This window comes from Dermacentor albipictus, chromosome 1 (genome assembly GCF_038994185.2).
Source record: "Dermacentor albipictus isolate Rhodes 1998 colony chromosome 1, USDA_Dalb.pri_finalv2, whole genome shotgun sequence".
Taxonomy (NCBI): domain Eukaryota; kingdom Metazoa; phylum Arthropoda; class Arachnida; order Ixodida; family Ixodidae; genus Dermacentor; species Dermacentor albipictus.
The window spans coordinates 220476285-220498770 of NC_091821.1; the positions used below are offsets into that span (position 1 = coordinate 220476285).

The window sequence follows — 22486 nt, forward strand, 5'->3', positions numbered from 1 at the left end:
TGCTCATATTGTGTGCTATAGTTTAGGGCAGAAATAAATTACATGCAGTATTCTTGCTTTTGAATCGCTTATGCCACATGTAGTCAGCAAAAAGCATGGCCTTCAAGATCTCGACAATTTACCATGTGTAAGCTATCGCTGCGGTGTGATTTTAACGATTTCAACCTCGGTCACTGGCCTTAAAACCCTAACTGACTTTATGCGCAGCCGTTACCTGCAGTGCCGGTGCCCTCACTTCGTTTCTCATTGAAGTAACTTCCTGCTGTCGTTTAAATGTAGCCCAGAAATTGTCGACACAACCTCGGAGGTACACGTGTGCAGTGTGTGATGTTTCCGTGCGCTTGTGTCCGTCGCACAGCAACGTATATACGATGATGTTTAATTTTACCCGTGAGGTACAGGTTACGCTTATGTGTTCCCTATCTTGCTTTCGTGGCGATGCGCTTATCATGCGCGGATCGCGCTCATGTGGTCTGTGACTGTTCAAGATTCCTTGAAAAAAAAAAAAATCGTTTCTGCAGGGTGCATTTGAGTGGTATGTGCCAGAAATTTGCGGCGGCGTTCGATCTGTTTCCGCCCCAAGTGCTGCAGTCACTGCATGCCAGCAAATAGATATGACGCGATTCCTAAGGCGCAGTTTTGCTTAGTGTTTCTTGGTATACATCTTTGTGATTTACCTGCATATGCGATATAAACCACAATGCGCGCTTCCGTTATATTTCTTTGGTTTTCCTAATTTCGATTAGTGTGATGTTTGCCTTGGTCAATGAGTGTCTTTTTAACGATGCTCTTACTTGATAGTAAAAAACCTCTGAAATGCCGATTGCAAGAACCAGCGTCTTCCAGTGCCTTCCAGTGTGAAACCAGCGCGTTTTTCTTTTTTCTTTTTCTTTCTTTTTTTTAAAGCACTGGATCGCACTGGGTACGCTGGCGCTCGCTGGGACTCACTCGAGACCAGTGAGAACGCTGGATAAGAGCTGGGTCACACTGGAAGAGACGCTCGCATTGGAAACGGCGCTGGTTGTGTTTGTGCCGCGCTGGCTCCCGCACGCAAGGACGAGCGCTGCTGAATATTAAATGCTTTATACAATTTCATGGCTTGATACTAGTCTCTTGTCCTAAATAACGCTATATCTTAAGGTCATAGAACTATTTCGTGTCGCAGCATGGAATAAAGGTGCGTGAGCTGCCTTGTTTATTCCTGCACATGTCACACTGAAAATCACTTTCGTTTTTTGCATTTTGCCTTGTGACAGGGGGGACAGCTAAATTCTTTAACGAAACCACGCATAGACGGAGGACGCCGCTTTTTTAGTAGTTCGCACGTAACGTATGACTGGGAGTTATCGCCATTGTCGCAGTGTTGTGGAGTGGACATGAAATCCAGAAGTCGTTCAGACGCGCTCGAACGGACCCCGAGTTCGATGCCTACCGCTGCTTGATATTATCGCACCGATAACAAGGCTGAGGCGATTCGTGCGCTTCCACTTTCCCTATTGTACTAAAAAGAGTTCTGAGGCTCAAATACACACATTTTAGCTTTCGCCAGCTACCCGCGCCGAGATCAGTCCCCATCGAAGCTTAGGCATAGCGTATCCGCCGAGTCCGTCTGCACGCTATCGGCGCGTCTAACCTCAAGAATCAAGAAGTCTAAAAAGGATAAATTACTTTATATTTCAGATTTCGCATCGGTGCTTTTAAATAAACAATTTTTTCATGTCTACAGTGCCAGCACAAGAAGTGAGGAGCGCCGATGTGACGCATCATAAACGCAGGTATATGTGCTGTCGCCGAAGGCTCCCAGCACTAGCCTGCGTTTCTCTGACGAATATATGTGGCTAGACAGACGTGTAGACTGAAAGTCATCACTGAACTAAGAAAACATTGCATACCCCTCGCGTGAAGTACAAGAAACGGCTATCGAAATCGGCAGTAAGAGCCCATTCATGCAGCGTCCCGAGTCGGTGGTTCATTTAGGACTTTTTTTCGAAGCTAAAATACCAATCGCAGTCGATGTTATGGCACTTCCGAGCACACTATTGAATATGGAGAAATGTTTCTTTGAGGTACAGGCGTGAGTTTTAGTTGCTGGCCGATAGCGCATCTACCACGTCTGTGCAAGACTTCTCTCTGTGAAACTAAAACTGCTTCTCGATTTTGATAAGCTAAATTATCCGCCCATGTCCCTATGCTGACGCGGCGTAGCGGTAATGAGCCGGGCTGGGGATCTGCAGGTACGACGATCGAATCCTGGTCAGAGCACTTCTGTTTTTACATGTTCATTTTTTCGATTTATATTGTACTAAAACGCTATCTGTTGCTTTCTGTATTAAAAAAAAATACATACGGTGTCCAGGCACCACGTATTTAACGCGCTAGAGCTGTTTTTCGCACCAGTAACCAGCGCCTTCCAGTACGCCGCGCTTGCCCAGCGCCCCATGCATCCAGCGCGCGGCACTGGACCCATAATCCGGCGATGCACTGGATATTGGGTACTGTTTATAGAGTGAAAATATAGAGCCGTTCTTAGACAGGCCGCACTTTAGCTTGTTTAATTTCCTATAAACGTTCCTTTACAGAACTCAGTACGTATGCCATATGATGGCACACTTTTAGAACGGGAATGGAGAGCCAGTCTAGAGACAGGCCGCATTAGAAGTTCTGAAAACGTTCTATAAATTTTTCTATAGAATTTGGTACATAAGATGTCAACACGACCTCTATAGAACTTTTATGGAGGATGTAGAGCCATTCTATAGACAGGCCGCATTAGAAGTTCTGAAAAGGTTCTATTAACATTTTTCTGTAGGATTTGGCACATAAGATGTTAATACGACCTCTATAGAACGTTTCCGAAAACGTTCTATAAATTTTTTTCTATAGAATTTGGTACATAAAATGTCAATACGACCTCTATAGAACATTTATGGAGGGTGAATGGAGAGTCAGTCTATAGACAAGTCGCATTAGAAGTGTTAAAAACTTTCTATAGACATTATTTTATAGAATATTGTACATATGATGACAATAAACCCTCTATAGACTGCTTATAGAGCGTGAATGGAGAGTCAGTCTATAGACAAGCCGCATTAGAAGTGTTAAAAACTTTCTATAGACATTATTTTATAGAATTTAGTACATATGATATCAATACAATCTCTATAGAACATTTATAGAGAACGAATGGAGAGCCATTCTATAGACAGGTCGCGTTAGAAGTTTTAAAGACATTCTATAAAAATTACTTTATAGAATTCAGTACATAGGACGTCAATACACCCTCTATAGAACATCTATTGTGTGTGAAATGACTTGTTTCTATAGAAAGGTTTCTATAGACTTCTTATAGAGATTCTATGCAGACGACTCTATAGATCGCGAGTTCCTATAGAGTCCCTTTTGACTCCATAGGAACTCATTAGGAGTTCTAAAGGAACTCTAAATCCATTTTCATAAGGGATGCCTACATGTAGGTGGCCGATGAGAACGGCACGGTGTTGGCAATGATGTCGACGGCACGACGACGTCGGCATATCGACGACTACTCTTAGAATTCCCGACAGCTCAAACTTCGGTGCCGCCGGAATCGAATTCTTGGCGAGGCAAGTAACTTTTCCTGGCCCGTTTATCTGCTAAGAAAACACCTTCGCGACTTAAACACGGGCAGCATATCGATGCCGCTGAGGTTTCGTTGTCTGTACCAATCATGACACACTCGTAGCACCACTGGAAAATCTTTGTGTGCGTGCGTGTGTGTATGTGTGTGTGCGTGTGTGTGTGTGTGTGCGCGCGCGTGCGCGCGTGTGTGTGTGCGTGTGCGTGCGCGCGCGCGCGCGTAGCGTTGTATTAGGAGCGACATTGGAACGGTAGACCCCAAGTGACCTACCGTCTCATTATATTTTTTTTAGTAAAGAACGAATAAAGGCGCGACGGGCTACTTTACTCTCATGAGCACAAAAATGTTCTATAAGAGAGAGAGAGAGAGAGAACGAAGCGGCAGAGGAGTCATCTAAATGCGCATCTGTTTTGCCACTCTGCACAATGCAAAGATGTCTGCAAGAAAGAATACTATAGAAAGCGGAGAAGCAACATGTCGCACAGTTGCTTCAAGATTTTGCGAAGACACACAGTACGGCCGGTCATTAAGAAAGCGAACTAGGCAAACTACAGCTCTCCCGCTTCATTCTGAACTAGAGGAAGCTGCGGCCGTGATGCACAAAGCACTGTTTCCAAACATGACATTTTTCTTTATTTCTTTCAGCTTTATTTATCATTGTATTTTGTCGGGCTGTCTCGCATGCCCCGGGTGATACAATACGTTGTCGCAGTGGAGATAGACGCATCGTCAGTGTCACCAACATGCAATGCCCAAATGTCCTCGAATTATACGTCAGGAATTCCTAGATCACAGTTTCATATGCATTGCGTTGCAATCACTGGAGCCTCGTTGCACCGGACACCTACACGTGATCAAATCATCCTAAAAATGCCTAGATTTTTGTGGAAAAGACGCAATACTTTTAAGTAGAGACAACAAACTCTATATCTAAAGGTAAAGCCCTATAGGTTCGACCATCATGAAACCACACAACTGTCGCACTATATTGTGTTGCCAAATTCAGTGAGGAATTGATAGGCAGTTGAGAACACCGCTTCAGTTTACCAGCGGCATAGCTTTACTGTGTCGCAGCTGGAAACACCTTGTGGCAGTTGCAGCTCTAACTGCAATGCGCAAGCGACAGTCCCAGACACGTCATAATTTCGAACGAGCACATGGAAATCGATCATTTTTAAGCACATGTTCTCAACAGAGGGACTCCAGCTCGCGCGAAGCCATCGAACCTTTTCAATTATAATGGAAAAATACACCGTGTCTACTCGATTATTTACCACAAGAAAAAGGATCAACGTCCACCTTTTACAAAAGTTATTTTCAAGAAACTTTCTCTGCCTTGCTGATTTCAACAGAATCGGCTTGGGCAGACTAATTATCAGCAAAAATTATTCTATTTATGGCGTGCCAGGAAAGAAATAATTCGTCCGTACTAGCTGCCTCACGCACACAAAAAAATCTGTCGCCGTTCATTAAGTCCTGTGGATTTAATGATAGCTCCAGGTAAACGAGGATGAAAGGAAGCAAGACACGACTTCAATTAATGCATGTCACTGAGTAAGAGCGGTAGTTGCATGTTGGCAACAAACTAATGCGCGAGCCTGGAAAAACTTCGGTAATGGTGATATTGATATACGACACGGTTGAGCAAGTAAGAAAACAGAACTCAGCATCTGTACTGCCTGTACCGAACGTGAAATGATCAAATTACTGTCTGCAGAGCCAGTGCCCTCATCTTTGTGCGCTTGATCACCTGCGCGGGAATTCTGCTGTCTTTTTCTTTTCTTTTTTCTTTTTTTCCTACTCAAGATTTGCTCATTTGGAAGGGTCCTTCAATATTAATATACTGACGCAGCAAGGCCTTTCTTGCAGGTTTCGTAGCTTGCAGGTTTTGCAGCTCTCTTGCCTCGTGCTCATCAAGGTGTTTCTGACCTCCCTTTGTTCCGTTTCGTTGTTTCCACCGCAACGCTGCGCCGGTTGTAGCCGATTGCTTCCTTTTCTTCGCAATGAGCCGTGAACGCGTCACTAGATGTTATCCTTTACTCACGTCACGATGTCATCACACTCTATCTTCCGGGGGCAGGCGGGTCCGGCTCGGACGAGGAACAGACCTTTGCCGCATGTAGCGGCATACGAGCGACGTCATTATTCCTTTGTGTGTGTGTGTGTGTGTGTGTGTGTGTGTGTGTGTGTGTGTGTGTGTGTGTGTGTGTGTGTGTGTGTGTGTGTGTGTGTGTGTGTGTGTGTGTGTGTGTGTGTCCCTCACTTACAGGTCATCCGGACACGTTAGCCCATCACCCGCGTGAGCTCCCTTTTTTGTTTCAGAAAGAACTCTCCTTGACGAGCCCAATCTACGGTCAGGACCTCGTCGCGTCGCGAAGGAGCAGCCGCGACTGCCGCCGCGAGCCGCAGCCGAGTTCCTTGACATTGGCCATCGCGCCCGGCGGATGCTATAAATACGCCGCTTTAACTCGGCTTTGCTGTCAGTGACTATGTGTGCCGATCAGTGCCAGGTTCGCGTCGTACTCGACGCATTCTAGATGGTCCCAGCGTGGGCTTCGCGTCACTCACTGTTTCTCAGCTGCTTTATTAAGCAGCCCGAACTGCATGGCGGCACCGCTTCGTTGCCAGGCAACAAAATATCTCCAGATAAAAAGAAAACTTAGTGGCACAAAAAAAAATTGGGAGGGAATAACGAGATTGCCGTCGTTCCTCCGCAAAGCCATGGTTCCTTGGTTACCCGTACCAGCAAGCAGAGACTGCTACACTTCGCAAGGCTGTATAGACCAGTACACTTAACAGGAAACAGAGAGTGAAGCGAAGGAAATAATGGGAGGTGGGGGGCGACAATGGACGGTACTTTTTTAATTATAATCAATACAATTACGTATGAAGATTCCATTTGAGATAAGTTTCATATTAAGAAAAAAGTATGCGGATCCCACGTACTGTAGGAATCGATGTAAGTGAAGCTTTCTCTGCTGTTCACGTTGATTGACGATAATTAGCGTTGATGTTGACGGCTCATGTTTAATTTCTTCAACTTCTAGTTCAACATGGGAGTGGTGAGTTGATGTTAAACGTTACCTTGCATGCACCACTGCTGTTTGTCTGCGCAGTACACAGAACACACTGGGGAAGGTGTTTGCTTGAGGCGTTGTTGTGCGCCATACTTCATAACCTCTGAGAGGGTTGAGCATTGTCATTTCCTCACGTGGCACATCGCATCGTGGCAGAAGTATTAAACTTTCATTGAATTATGGGGCTATACGTGCCAAAACCACAAAATCGGATTATGAGGCACGCCGTAGTGGCGAACTCGGGATTAATTTTCACACCGTGGTGTTCTCTAACGTGTCCCTAAATCTAAGTGCACGAGAGTTTTTTTTATTTCACTCCCGTCGAAATGCGCCTGCTGCAGTCGGAATCAAACCCGCGACCTCGATCAATGCCATAGCCGCAAAGCTACCGCGGCGGGCGCAGAAGTATTGATTTGACGCGTGACCACTTCCGTAGTGTCGCCTATACCCTACCGTGCGCTTTAATGCGGCTATGTTTCTGCACAGCCTGCGTAAGTTGTCCGTTTGACAAATTTGCTTGTTGTTTATTTTTCAGAGATAGCAGAAACGTACCGTACCGTACCTTGAACTTAAATGTATGCCGCTTGCCCGCAACGGCAGTCGTGTCTACAGTAGTAAGCGCTTCCTTGCCTTCTCACGTCACCGTTTTCCCAATCCCCCCCCCCCCCTTCGTGTATGCGAGCTGCGAGCGAAGAGTGGCAATGCTGTGACACACTCATTTCGCGACTGCGTCGGTTCTACCCATTCTGGGCTTCCTCTCACCCTCCTCTCTGCCATTCTATCTAGCTTGCCTCTGGACATGCACGTTAGTAGAAAGGTAAGCGCTGCAATTTCTGTAATGCTTTTGCAAGGGTCACGGATATGTACAGCTGTCAAGAGGCGAATGCGGCGATGCCCAGGGAGCTCCAGAGGGCATTGTGCACATTCGACGCGGTGCGAAGATCCAAGCGAGTTTCTCGCGTCGCTTTACTCTCGGCCGCACTCTTGACATATATACACACGCTCCGACGCGGTGTGCCAAACAGCAGCAGCAGCAGCAGAAGAAGAAGAAGAAGAAGGAGAAGAGTGGGAAAGTCGAAGGAAGAGACAAAGAAAACTTCCCTTTAAGATTTGGAAATGTAAATGGGAATGGAATAGACAACTTGCTGTTGTTGATGATAGCTGAATCCACAATCCTCTGCATAATTTGTGCGATACATTACTAAATGAGCTGTGATGATGGCTGAGCCCATTCACTTTCTTAGGTATTTGTGTGCGTGCCTTAAACCAAGCCCTGGGAGTGTTAGCACAACTCACAATCATGGCTGCCGCCCTTTGAACCTCCGCTTTCACGTAGTATGCTATCTCAGGAAAAGGCGACTAATGCCTAAAATAAGTGCAAGCAGCTATTCTATTTAGCTGCCTCTGAGTTTTGTAGATAGCTTAACATACCAATTGTTGCAAGGCGTTATACAGGTCTCCTGTGCCTAATAATTTAGAAGGGATGATAGTCTCAACGTAAATTTGAAATGTCTGACAGAGTAAGCTAATTTATTGAAGCTCGACCTTCAGTTTTCGCCTCAGTGCAAGGGAAACGATATTGAAGATGTCTGCAGCAATAATGGAATTTACCAAGTATTGTAATGTCTGATGTACTAAAATATAGTACTTGTCTGATGAGGTGTGGCTGAAAGTGATTGAATTCTGAATGCCTCGAATCCCGCAGTTCCATTAAGTATTAGGTGTTTAGTTAATTTTTCTGTGTTCATGATCGCTGCTTTGAACAAAACTCATCAGGCAATCTTTTTTTTTACTTTTTTCACAGGAAAGATAGTATGATATGTCACGAAAGAAACTGTCAAAAAATACCTCGGCGTTCTATTTAAGATCTTCCCGAAATGTTAGAGATGTGACGGCCAGTCCCGAGGGGAGGCGAGGAGAGAGACAGGCACCACGGATTTCGGTGCAGGGACCGCAGCCAACCAGGGAAACTGATTGAGCCCCCTCTGTCAGGCGAACACAGTGAGAAAGGACGAGAAATGGGCATTGTAGAGATTACAGTGATTGTGTGAGGAGAGGCGAGTCCCGTTATACGCTGCTACATTTGCAGGGTACCAATAGAATGTCTGATAGAGTAGCGAGAACTGGACAAGTTGGAATATGTTCATGATCTGTCAGCGTAACAACAGACAAAGACGAAAAAAGTGTGGTATGATGCTGTTTTACAAGGTGTTGGTTTTAGTTTATGTGTTCCCGCTTTAGTGCAATCCGCGTTGTATATATTGAGCACGTGTTTGCACTAAAACTGCAGTTGATAGACAGCTCTTATGATCTTCTCTTCTTTTTTCGTCTTTGTCTGTTGTTGCGCTGACAGATCGTGTCTGGGGGACGCGGGTTCTAAGGTTAGCCTCCTAAGGAAAATGACACTCGAACAGGCCATTCCTGGCTGGCGAGAAAAAAAATGCTGAGAACTGAGGCCAAAACCCGTCTTTTCGGTATAACTGGTGATCTGCTAGGAACAGTGGCATGCTGTTCATTGCTGGTGAGACTTGAAGAACGCTAATGTACTGCGGAGTCCCTCGTATGTGCCGACAAAATTAGGCTCCCGGCAGCAGGACTTTACGTTATAGCACCCGAGGTGCGGTACCAGGTCGTCTGGTTTTGCCTGCATTAATGAGGGTGATGTTGTTACGAATTCATCACGACACTGGTTATGCAGCCCACCTGGCTCAACCACATAACAAAAATGAAGCAAGAAGCATTTGCAAGAAATGCAGTCGCGAAGATGCATTTGGTCTGAGTGGATCCCTTCGGTGTGGGGAAGAGGATGACGACATTGCCAGTGTGTCACGACAGCGTGAGAAACTGTGCCATATAGTATAGGCACTATCGGGGGATGGCACAGGGGAAATACACAGGGATCAAGGGATGTATGGGTAATTTTATTATCTGCGCTACGTAAGGCGCCAGTGTTCATGAGCGTCCATATCCAGTCCATGTGAATGTGGCCGTGATAGAAGGTTTGTCTCCTCTACTCTTCATATTATTTTATTCTTCTGCTTCTCCTTCCTTGTTTTACCAGTTTTCCTGTCCTTGCATATTTCTGGGGTTGGTTGGGCACAGAGAAACATGGCCGTTTTTACCTTCCTCGCCACTGTTCGACGGTGGCGGGCTTTTTACTGCGCTACTTTTTTCTCCGCAAATGCTATTTTTTCCGTTTGTCACGTATAGCAACAAAGTTCATTGTTTCATTTCTAGCACGATAAAATTTATTTATTGCATGTGAATGTCACGAGCTGCTGCAGTTTGAAGTCAGCTGCCAACCTCACTTATACGTGAGACTTAATTTCTTCAAGAGACACCAGGCTGGTTCCTAAGCTCAACACAAAGCGCTTGCATCTGAAACTCACTTTTTCAGTGCACGATATATTAATGTGGAACCGTTTTATGGTAAAACGCTTCCTTGATTTCAATGTTCAGTCTATTAAAGTTTGCAAGACTAACATTTCAGTACACAAAAAAGTTCTGCATCAGCGCAATGACCTCTGATATTTCAGAGAGTGCTGGTGCGCCATCCAGCTACAAGACACGCAACGCTGTTATTCCCGGTCAGTCAAAGAAATGCAGTGCCATAAGTGTCATATGTACTGGCTAATCCGAAAATTAAGTCTTTGTATCTTAGACTGCTTTTGACGCTGTTCTTCAATGCAAATGTGAGTGCTTCAATACGTTTTTGAGAATTCCAATCATTATATTCTCTCAGGATCTGCATAAACTCCCTTGAGAGCATGATATGTAATGTTTCAAATTGTAGCCAAGCTTCGATCTTTTCTTTTTCATCTTTTTTTATCCTTGCAAATGACATCTTTTGAAACTTTAGAGGGACTCCGCTTGCAAACTCGATGTCCAGATTCTTGCTCATGTTTTAATACAAGTTAAGAAATTCGAATCAAGAACAGTGATCGCTTCCATAGCGATCACATACTATAGCTTGGAACAGACGCTGCTTCAATTGGAAAAGGATGGGTTTTGCGAATATTTAATAATAAATGCAATAACTCGAACATAATTCCACGAACGTCGAAGTATGTGTGAAGTTTGAATGGCGAGATTTTACGGGAACAGTCAAAGTTTGGATGAATCGTTGCCCTTGAAAAGGCACTAACTGAACGATTTCGACCACCGCAAATGAAAGTTGGCTACAAGAACATTATTTCTCTGATTCATTTCCGCCACCTTTTCCGCAGTACTGAGAGACATAGTTATTACTGTTGATGATGTTAAGGACAGGACAAAAAGAACCAATAGAAGATCCAGGCCACGGGGAGGAGGAAGAAGAAGCAAACTTCTTGCGCTTTGAGGACGTCAGCAGAGACGTCGACGCAAGACACGAATCTGTCGAATATAAAGCACTCGACATGCGCGACTGAACTCCAGTCGTGGGCATACGTCTCGCGGAAGAGAGGCAGTTATCGGGAAAAAAAAGAAAAGCTTGGAAGTACCCACCAGTTCTCGTCTATAAACTGTAATATTTTAGTTCCTTTATTACAGGACAGGTGTTAAGAAGAACAAATAGACTATAGCAAAAACATAGAAAAATAACTCCTCAGGATTTTTCGCCCTACTCGCGAAGGAATATGAGCGAAGTTATTATATTGCGGTAGCGGGGCAAATATCCTTATTTCTTGCACGGTCGCCTTGATCACGTCCTGTCGAAAACTATTATAAGCAAACTTAGCGTTCGCTTCAAAGAACACTAAAATGGGGGGTGGGATATATATATATATATATATATATATATATATATATATATATATATATATATATATATATATATATATATATATATATATATATATATATATTGTCACGTGGTCGTGACGTTGAATAACACAGTAGCAGTACTGTGAACGAGAAAACTAACTTTTATTGGGCGAACCTGTGCCCACAAAACAGGCTACACTTATAGCACAGCGATAGCGGCGAACACGCTCGGCGATCGTCGAAAATCTGATCAGCGGGTCAAGCGCGTCGGCTTTTATAGATCAGTCGTCGAATGTTCCAGATTACCTGATGGGACCCGCGTGTCTTCCACAAAGTTCTACACCATTCGTGTCACGCGATGAAATCTGATAACACAAGGTTCGGCGACAACAGACACGCGGATAGAAGCATCGATAACTTTCCAGAAACTTCGGATACATGCAAGCGCGTCCCGCGCTGCGCGATAAGATTTGTTAGGCGGTGAAACCTGGTCGCCCGATAAATATAAATACACGTGTCAATACCCCCCTCTTAAAAAGCATCGTCCCGATGCTACAAAGAGAGCGAAACACAAAGGGACACTTATTAAACGTAAGTAACAAAACAACGAAAAGAAATAAAGTCCACAGGTCAGTTACGCGAAGTACCAAAGTTCGTCAACGCTGGTGGTACGGCTTGAGCCGCACAACGTGGACAATTTCAGGTCGTGAGCGGCGCCGCTGTGACAGCGAAATGCCGTCTGGCACGACCTCGTAGTCCAGTGCACCAATACGTCGGATGATCTTGTACGGTCCAAAATAGCGACGCAAAAGCTTCTCGCTCAGTCCTCGTCGGCGTATAGGGGTCCATACCCAAACACGGTCGCCGGGCTGGTACTCGACGAAGCGTCGTCGGAGATTGTAGTGTCGGCTGTCGGTCCTCTGCTGGTTCTTGATTCGCAGGCGGGCGAGCTGTCGGGCTTCTTCGGCGCGCTGGAGATAGGTAGCGACGTCAAGATTCTCTTCGTCCGTTACGTGCGGCAGCATGGCGTCGAGCGTCGTCGTCGGGTTCCTGCCGTAAACCAACTTGAACGGCGTGATCTGTGTTGTTTCTTGCACCGCCGTGTTATAAGCGAACGTACGGCAGGACGGCATCCCAGGTCTTGTGTTCGACGTCGACGTACATCGCTAGCATGTCGGCGAGGGTCTTATTCAGCCGCTCCGTAAGACCATTCGTCTGCGGGTGGTAAGCCGTTGTCCTCCTGTGCCTTGTCTGACTGTATTTCAGAATGGCTTGGGTGAGCTCCGCTGTAAAGGCCGTTCCTCGGTCGGTGATGAGGACTTCTGGGGCGCCATGTCGCAGCAGGATGTTTTCGATAAAGAATTTCGCCACTTCGGCTGCGCTACCTTTCGGCAGTGCTTTTGTTTCAGCGAAGCGGGTGAGGTAGTCCGTCGCCACGACGATCCACTTATTTCCGGTTATTGACGTCGGAAAGGGTCCCAGCAAGTCCATCCCGATCTGCTGGAATGGTCGGCAAGGAGGCTCGATTGGCTGTAGTAATCCGGCTGGCCTTGTCGGCGGTGTCTTGCGTCGCTGACAGTCTCGGCATGTTCTGACATAACGGGCGACGTCGGCGGTCAGGCGCGGCCAATAATACTTTTCTTGTATCCTTGATAGTGTCCGGGAAAATCCGAGGTGTCCAGCGGTCGGATCGTCATGTAGGGCATGCAATACTTCTGGACGAAGTCCTGACGGGACAACAAGAAGGTAATTGGCGCGGACTGGCGAGAAGTTCTTCTTCACGAGTAGACTGTCTTGAAGCGTGAAGGAAGATAATCCGCGCTTAAATGCCCTGGGGACAACGTCGGTGTGCCCTTCCAAATAATCGACGAGGCCTTTAAGTTCCGGGTCCGCTCGTTGTTGTTCGGCGAAGTCTTCCGCGCTTATTATTCCAAGGAAGGCGTCGTCATCCTCGTCATCTTGCGGCGGCGGGTCAATGGGGGCGCGGGATAGGCAATCGGCGTCTGAGTGTTTTCGTCCGCACTTGTATGTTACGGTGATGTCGTATTCTTGTAGTCTGAGGCTCCACCGTGCCAGCCGTCCTGAGGGATCCTTTAAATTCGCTAGCCAACACAAGGCGTGATGGTCGCTGACGACTTTGAATGGCCTGCCATATAGGTAAGGGCGAAATTTCGCTGTAGCCCAAACGATGGCGAGGCATTCCTTTTCGGTTGTAGAATAATTGCCTTCCGCTTTTGACAACGACCGGCTAGCGTAAGCTATCACGTGTTCATGTCCATCTTTTCTCTGGACCAGGACGGCGCCGAGGCCTAGGCTACTGGCGTCAGTGTGGATTTCGGTATCGGCGTGATCGTCGAAGTGCGCAAGTACGGGCGGCGACTGCATGCGTCGTTTGAGTTCTTGAAATGCCTTGGCCTGCGGCGTTTCCCACTTGAACTCGACGTCGCATTTAGTTAGTTGCGTCAGCGGTTCAGCGATGCGTGAAAAGTCCTTGACAAAGCGCCTATAGTAGGCACACATGCCAAGGAATCTGCGCACTGCCTTCTTGTCGATTGGCTGCGGGAACTTTGCGATGGCAGCTGTCTTCTGCGGGTCGGGGCGTACTCCAGATTTGCTGATGACATGGCCTAGGAATAGAAGCTCATCGTAAGCGAAGTGACACTTTTCCGGCTTCAGGGTGAGCCCTGATGACTTGATGGCCTCTAATACTGTCGCAAGCCGCTTAAGGTGATCGTCGAAATTTCCGGCGAAGACGACGACGTCATCCAAGTAAACAAGACAGGTCTGCCACTTCAATCCTGCTAAAACCGTGTCCATCACGCGCTGGAACGTTGCAGGCGCCGAGCACAGTCCAAACGGCATAACCTTAAATTCATAGAGGCCGTCTGGCGTGATGAAGGCGGTCTTTTCGCGATCCCTTTCGTCGACTTCTATTTGCCAGTAGCCAGACTTGAGGTCCATCGATGAGAAGTATTTAGCATTGCAGAGCCGATCTAATGCGTCGTCTATCCGTGGGAGGGGGTATACGTCTTTCTTCGTGATTTTGTTCAGTCTACGATAATCGACGCAGAAACGTAGGGTTCCGTCCTTTTTCTTCACTAAAACAACTGGAGACGCCCACGGGCTTTTCGACGGCTGGATGATGTCGTCGCGCAGCATTTCGTCGACTTGTTGTCTTATAGCTTCGCGTTCTCGCGTCGAAACTCGGTAAGGGCTCTGGCGTAGTGGTCGAGCGCTCTCTTCGGTGATTATGCGATGCTTTGCGACTGGTGTTTGTCGAATCCTTGATGACGTCGAAAAGCAGTCTTTGTATCGTCGAAGCAGACTTCTGAGCTGTTGCTGCTTAATCACGGGGAGACTTGGATTTATGTTGAAGTCTGGCTCGGGAACCACGGTCGTCGGGGTAGATGCAACAGAATCCGAGAGGACGAAGGCATCGCTGGTTTCCTGTATTTCCTCGATGAATGCGATCGTCGTGCCCTTGTTGATGTGCTTGAACTCCTGGCTGAAGTTTGTCAGCAACACTCTCGTGTTTCCTCCGTGCAGTCGAGCGATCCCTCTTGCGACGCAAATTTCACGGTCGAGTAGTAGACGTTGGTCGCCTTCGATGACGCCTTCTACGTCAGCGGGTGTTTCGGTGCCGAGTGAAATAACGATGCTGGAGCGAGGCGGGATGCTCACTTGATCTTCGAGCACACTCAAGGCGTGGTGGCTACAAGGGCGCTCCGATGGTATCGCTTGATCTTCCGACAGCGTTATTGACTGCGACTTCAGGTCGATGATGGCGCCGTGTTGGTTCAGGAAGTCCATGCCGAGAATGACGTCTCGTGAACACTGTTGCAGGATAACGAAGGTGGCAGGGTAAGTCCGGTCATGAATGGTAATTCTTGCCGTGCAGATTCCAGTCGGCGTAATGAGGTGCCCTCCAGCGGTCCGAATTTGGGGGCCCTCCCATGCAGTCTTAACCTTCTTCAACTGGGCGGCGATGCGTCCACTCATTACGGAGTAATCGGCCCCTGTGTCGACTAAGGCAGTGACTGCGTGGCCGTCGAGAAGCACGTCAAGGTCGGTGGTTCTTTGTCTGGCGTTGCAGTTAGGTCGTGGCGTCGGATCACGGCTGCGGCCTGTTGAACTGAAGCTGGAACGTCGCTTCGTCAAGTCGTCTTTCGTCGGTGTAGTCTTGGCTTCCTGACTTCGTCGGGACGGCGGCGTGTCGTCATTAGGTCGTCGAGACAGTTTCTTCGTCGTCTTCGTCGGCGGCGGAGGATCTTCGTCAATTCGACGAACAGCAACCGCACCTCCATCGGTTGCTGCTTTTAGTTTTCCGGATATGGGCTCGCAGAGCGGCCCCGGGCTGGGCCGGTGTATGGTCGGTGCTGCGGCGACAGGTAGCGGCCTGGTGACGGCGAACGGGACGGTCGTCGAGGGCTCCACTGAGTAGCGGCGAGGTAATCGGCGATGTCACGAGGGCGTTCACCTTCCCTCGGGCGCTGTGCGTTCACGGCGAAGCCTCGCAATCCCAGGTCGCGGTATGGGCATCGGCGGTACACGTGCCCGGCTTCGCCGCAGTGGTAGCAGAGCGGGCGGTGGTCGGGGGCGCGCCAAATGTCCGTCTTCCTCGCGTAGGTGCGCTGGGCGACGGGTGGGCGTGCTGGCGGCGGCGGCGGTGGACGACGGAATTGCGGCGTTACAGGGACCTGGCGTTGTCGCGGAGGGGGAGCTTGACGGCGTGCGATGGCGGCGTAAGTCATCGCTTCTGGCTGGGGCTGCGGTAATTGTGGTTGCACCTCAGGAACTCCTAGCGATCGGTGCACCTCTTCTTTCACGACGTCGGCGATCGAGGCCACTTGAGGCTGCGACGATGGCAAGACCTTGCGCAGTTCTTCGCGCACGATGGCCCTGATGGTCTCGCATAAATCGTCCGTGGCCAGTGATTGAATTCCGGAGTAGCTTGTTGGCTTGGTGCGTCGGTCAAATTGCCGGTTCCGCAATTCCAGTGTCTTCTCGATGCTCGTCGCCTCACGAAGAAACTCATCCACGGTCTTCGGTGGACTTCTTACCATACCGGCGAAAAGTTCCTCCTTTACGCCACGCATCAGTAGACGTACTTTCTTCTCCTCGGACATTTCTGGGTCGGCGTGGCGGAACAGACGGCTCATTTCCTCAGTGAAAATCGCGATCGTCTCATTCGGCAGCTGCGCTCTTGTCTCCAGTAGAGCTTGGGCTCGCTCTTTTCGCACGACGCTTTGAAATGTTTTCAGGAAGCCGCTTCGGAAGAGGTCCCACGTCGTCAAGGTGGCTTCTCGATTCTCGAACCACGTCTTGGCGGCGTCCTCCAATGCGAAATAGACATGTCGTAGCTTGTCGTCGCTTGCCCAGTTGTTAAACATAGCGACCCTCTCATACGTTTCCAGCCAGGTTTCCGGGTCCTCAAATGTGGAACCGCGGAACGTCGGTGGTTCCCTGGGCTGCTGCAGGACGATGGGGGACGCTGGGGCTGCCATTGCGGTTGCCTTGGCCACAATCTTCTTGGTCTTCTCAGGTAGAAGTCCGTGCTCCGGGGGCAGCTGTTGAAGACGGCGGCTTGCTCGGTGGTCCGGGATTACGTTGGTGTTCTGTTCGCGGTCTGGGCTGGGATCACGGCTTGTCGGGGGCGTCCTGTACATGGACGAAAAGCACCTCCACCAGATGTCACGTGGTCGTGACGTTGAATAACACAGTAGCAGTACTGTGAACGAGAAAACTAACTTTTATTGGGCGAACCTGTGCCCACAAAACAGGCTACACTTATAGCACAGCGATAGCGGCGAACACGCTCGGCGATCGTCGAAAATCTGATCAGCGGGTCAAGCGCGTCGGCTTTTATAGATCAGTCGTCGAATGTTCCAGATTACCTGATGGGACCCGCGTGTCTTCCACAAAGTTCTACACCATTCGTGTCACGCGATGAAATCTGATAACACAAGGTTCGGCGACAACAGACACGCGGATAGAAGCATCGATAACTTTCCAGAAACTTCGGATACATGCAAGCGCGTCCCGCGCTGCGCGATAAGATTTGTTAGGCGGTGAAACCTGGTCGCCCGATAAATATAAATACACGTGTCAATATATATATATATATATATATATATATATATATATATATATATATATATATATACGAGTGTAAAAGAGACACGAGAACACACAACACAGGACGGGTGGTATATACTTGCAACTCTGTGTTATTAACACCCAGCCGACCGTACAAATTTATGCACACAATTTAGCCTTAACAAAAGAACAACCAAAACATAACTGTCAAGGTGACAACGCTCCCTGTATACATAATGTAGACCTCAATATTAAAAAGGTACCATTAAATCGCGATCTACAAGCGGTTTTCACGGCGCCATGCAAACTACCAAAAATGCGTCATCGTTTGCAAAACGTTTGCAGCGTGCAAGCGAGCATCAAACAGAATTTCCCGATTGCACGTGGCAGGTTGTCTACGAAATTCCCCTGTCTTGCGTTCGCCATTATATTGGATAAACTGAGAGATGCTTAGAACATAGCCGTAAATTGCGCAGTGACGCAGGCGGGGTCTTTCCAGAACAATTGCAAGCGATGCGTTTGTGCACCTTCTTCCTCAAGAACAAGATCCTTAAGAAAAGGTAAAGAAAATACCAAACGTGAGTAGCTGAGGCGTTTTTTATCAATAAAGCCGGAAACATTTGCATCAGCAGGCCTTCCCTTTTGCTCACTCAAGCTGAAATTCAGTTTTATTGCAATAGCAATTATAAGAGACTCCAGGCGCATTTCTGCCGTCGCCGTGAGATCCCGTATAAAGTCCAAGCGTGATAAAATCGTCGCCGCGCGCCGTACGCTTTATGTGCGAGGAAAGGATTGCGAGGATGGAGCCGGCGATGGCGTCTCAATCTCGCGCACACAACGAAGGAATGCGGGGAAGAAGCGCACCGTCTTCCGTCGCGGGCTAGGCTCCGGGGGGAGGGTAGGGAGAAGGGGGTGCGTTCTACTCCGGGCGGCGCGGGTGGGCGCGACGGGGATGCAGTCATCTGCGACGGGGACGCAGTCCGTCACGCGCAGTGTCTTCGCGGCTTAGTTCGCGTCGATGCGAGAGGCGGCACAAAGATGAATTCGCTCGCTGCTGCTGCCGTGCTTCCTCACTCCAGCGTATTGACAGCGAGTTTGCGCGGCCATCGAGTGAGATGTGTTCATGTTTGCTTGTGCGCTCGCGACAGCTTGGTTGTTCATTTAGTTAGGATGCCTATGTTTACAAGTTTATAGGGCCGATAAACCTAATAGCCTTACTTCGTATAGCTGTCCACTAATTTGCTGTCGCAATCGGTGCTTTGCCTTTCGGACGAAACTGCGACTTTTTTAGAAGGCTTAATTTAGTTGCCCTTTTCTTAATTTTGCCCTTATCTTTTTCTGTGTTTCTCTCGGTAATTCCTTGCTCTGTGTGTAGTCTTCTTGTTTGTATACACGGGCTGTATATCGTTTTCTTCATGTGACATTAAAAACGTTATCCCTGCTTTTTACTGTTTTAGTGTTTAGCTTCTCCCCTTCATCTTTTTAAAAATCATATTTCTGTTCCTCATTTTCGCATCGGGGTACAATATGTTGCTCTTTATCCAATCCAAGTCCGCCATTATCTAAAAACGTTCTATTGGCATTTGTGGGCAACGTTTAAAACTAAAAAGTTAATTTGCGAATCTTCGTACGAATCCTGCAGATACTTCTTTTTTGCCGTTCATGTCCTGTAAGAAAGCATTCTTGTGTCTCGAATCCCTTATCTTCAATAATTAGAGATAGGTTTTGCTGAAACGCATTTTATATATGGACTGCACAGTGCCCTGCATGAGCCCATTCGATCGTTTCGTCAGTTGTTTTTATGGGCGCATTGTAAAGCCATTCTATAGGATTATTCTGTTGGGTCTGGTTACACTACATGTGTCAAGAAAAAAAGCCTTGTCTTTATATCCTTGGTAACGACCACAGCTGGTCGCATGAATGCATTGTTATGGAGGATTAACTGAGTCAGACTGAAAGACAAGCAAGAAATCATTTCTTCGCAGGCATTTTTTTTTTCTGACCCTTCAAGAGCATGTTGCAAAAATTCATCCAAAAGTAACAGGTCATCGAACACGGCACTACTATCCGCGGTAGCTTAGTGGCTATGGCGTTGCCACGATGTCTACCGAGTTGACATTTCCAAGTTCCCTGAGTTTTCCCGGTTTTTCCGGAGTGACCCAGAACTTTGTTTTATACCAAGACGGGCTGTACCAAGATGTCGCCCAATGCTGTCACTCTCTAGTAAGCATGTAAAAAAATAAAAAAACACGACTTAATCCTGTTTTAATAGTAAGGAGTAGTTTTATTTTATTCCAAAAGAAAACAGAAGGTAGGGCTTAGTGAAATGCACAGCAAATAAAATACCTTCGAAGAAAATGTTAATACCCATTGCGAATCGAGTCAAACATTCTCAAATACGAATAAACATAAGATGCATACAGAAGGAAATATTTTCTCATATGAGCTATTTCTGTCAATTGATAGCAAGCTCATTCGTATAAGGCCCGAACTTTGTCACAAGTGAGATTGTCTCTTTGAACAGCTACTCGCCGAGGTTTCTTGGTGACTTTGGTGTTGGGCTGCTAAGCATGGAGGTCGCGGGATCGAATCCCGGCCCCGGCGGACGCATTTCGATGGGGTCGAAGTGCGAAAACACCTGTGTACTTAGATTTAGGTGCGCGTTAAAGAACCCCAGGTGGTCCAAATTTCCGGAGTCCCCTACTACGGCGTGCCTTATGATCAGATCGTAGTTTTCGCGCGTAAAACCACATAATTTTTTTCTCTGAACAGTTGTTAAGTCAACCTCAACTGTCCTGAGATAGTCTCAACCCGTGCACAACACCTCAATGTCATGTTTCACTGCTTTAAAGAGTTTATTTTGGTTTGTATGAGGGACACCTGCATCTCAGTGTCAGCCAACACTCTTTTTTTTTTTGTGAGCTCAAGCTTCTTCAAAGACGCGGAGGCACGCTTCCTTCCCCGTTTATTACCCGCCGTGGTTGCTCAGTGGCTATGGTGTTAGGCTGCTGAGCACGAGGTCGCGGGATCGAATCCCGGCCCCGGCGGCCGCATCTCGATGGGGGCGAAATGCGAAAACACCCGTGTACTTAGATTTAGGTGCACGTTAAAGAACCCCAGGTGGTCGAAATTTCCGGACTCCTCCACTACGGCGTGCCTCATAATCAGAAAGTGGTTTTGGCACGTAAAACCCCATAATTTATTTTTTTCCCCGTTTATTCCTCAATGCGTCCGTCCTTTCTGTTTTCATCCTCCTTCCGGCGCGCGTTCGCCCCACGGATCATTTGAAGCATCTTCTTAGTCAGTTGTGCAGTCAACGTCCAATTTTTCAGGCTTCTAGGGACCGCGAAAACGTCCGAAAAGTCGGGCAGTTCGAAAAGATGAATGCATGTCTTTTGTTGCCCTTAAGGGCTCAAATCGCTACAGGCAATCGGAAGACTGAATGCCTGCAAGTACACTTATTAGGCATATCGATGCTCGTACTGTGACAGGAGATGGCGGGCGCACGCGTGTATAACTAAGGAATGCATACTGTGTCCTGTGACAACTGCCCCTTCCCACACTTGTTAAGCTTCACCACAATACGTTGAATTATGCTTCACCGTTTAACAACACTGTATTAAGGCGCAGATGACTTTCGAGAACCGGCATTATGCAACGTTTCGTGCTTTGCGAGCTACGAGCCACTGGCGAGGATTATAAAGGCGGCGTAGGCGCCATTGCTAGTAGCGGCGAATTATTTTAACGACTATCATGGCGCCGAACAGCAAGAAGCTTGGTAGCGAACGTCGAAGAAGCTAGGCCTACCGTTGCCGCGGTGGTGGCTACGGCTTCCAGCGGATTTGCGTGCGGGAACGCCCGTTCGAGGCGGCGAGGTAATCAAAATGGCGATGGTTGTGGCTTTGATTAATGCCATTTCGGGCGAAAAGGCCGAAAAATCGTACAGCGAAGGGTTCTTGCGCCCGAAATTTCAGACGTTCTTATACACTGACTCTATGGGGTTGGTGATAGTGCCCCGAAGCTGTCCGTATTATCAGGCGTCCGGAAAGTCGGCGGTTCACTGTACACTGGAAGCTCTTCCAACCGACGACACGGCGTCAAAGTAGAGTCTTTACGATTCCTCTCTGCTGCTAGAGCCAGCACTACCGCGACTTTCGTTTACAGCTAATTTTTTCTGATAGAAGCAAAACTTCCCTGAGTTTTCCCTGAGTATTTCCAGACTGTTCATAATCCCTGATAATTGCCGATTTTCCCGGGTTTTCCGGTTGGTAGACGCTCGAGGTTGTGGGTTCGAGCCCGGCCATAGCGGCCGCATTTGGATGAGGGCGAAATGCAAAAGCATTCCTGCACATGAATTTAAGTCTACGTTGAAGAACTCCAAGGGGTCAGAAGGAAGCCGGGGTTGCCCACCTTGGCGTGCCTCATGATCAGATCGTGATTTTCACACATAAAACTCTCTTTATTTTTTGAGCATGGCATTGTGTCATTTATGCCACGGCACGTGGTTTCAGTAATATGCCAGTTACTGCCGATAAGTCATGTGTAGCGAAGTTTTAGCAGTCTTTTTTAGTGAGGGAACCGGCGACGACATGCAGCAATACCAGATTATGTTCAGACATTAAGGCGCGCGGCCGTTCACACTGAAGCACGGCCGATCTGGGCCGTCGTAAACAAGTACGAACACGCTTCGCACGGCGCGACTTCCTGCACTCATTCGCTTCTCCATAGCGCTATAGCCACATCCCCAGGCATATAAAATAGACGCAAATTGTCTTAGCGGCTAAATATGTGCGTTTTATTGAAATTATGTCGTTGTTCATAAGCAGCGCTTGACATTCAGGACGGCGGGTGCACATATAGCGAGCACAGCTCACGGCATAGACAAATCATATATCTACCCTGACACAGCAAATAAGTGAAGAATGTCGCACTCAAATATGAACCAGACAGACAA

General features: G+C 47.7%; 1 protein-coding gene across 4 annotated transcripts in view; it reads right to left on the bottom strand.

Annotated features, from left to right (window-relative positions):
• The window catches only part of LOC135897427 (platelet binding protein GspB-like), a 218656-nt gene that overhangs the window by 132838 nt on the left and 63332 nt on the right, over window positions 1-22486 (bottom strand). The gene's annotated exons all lie outside the window — the stretch shown is intronic.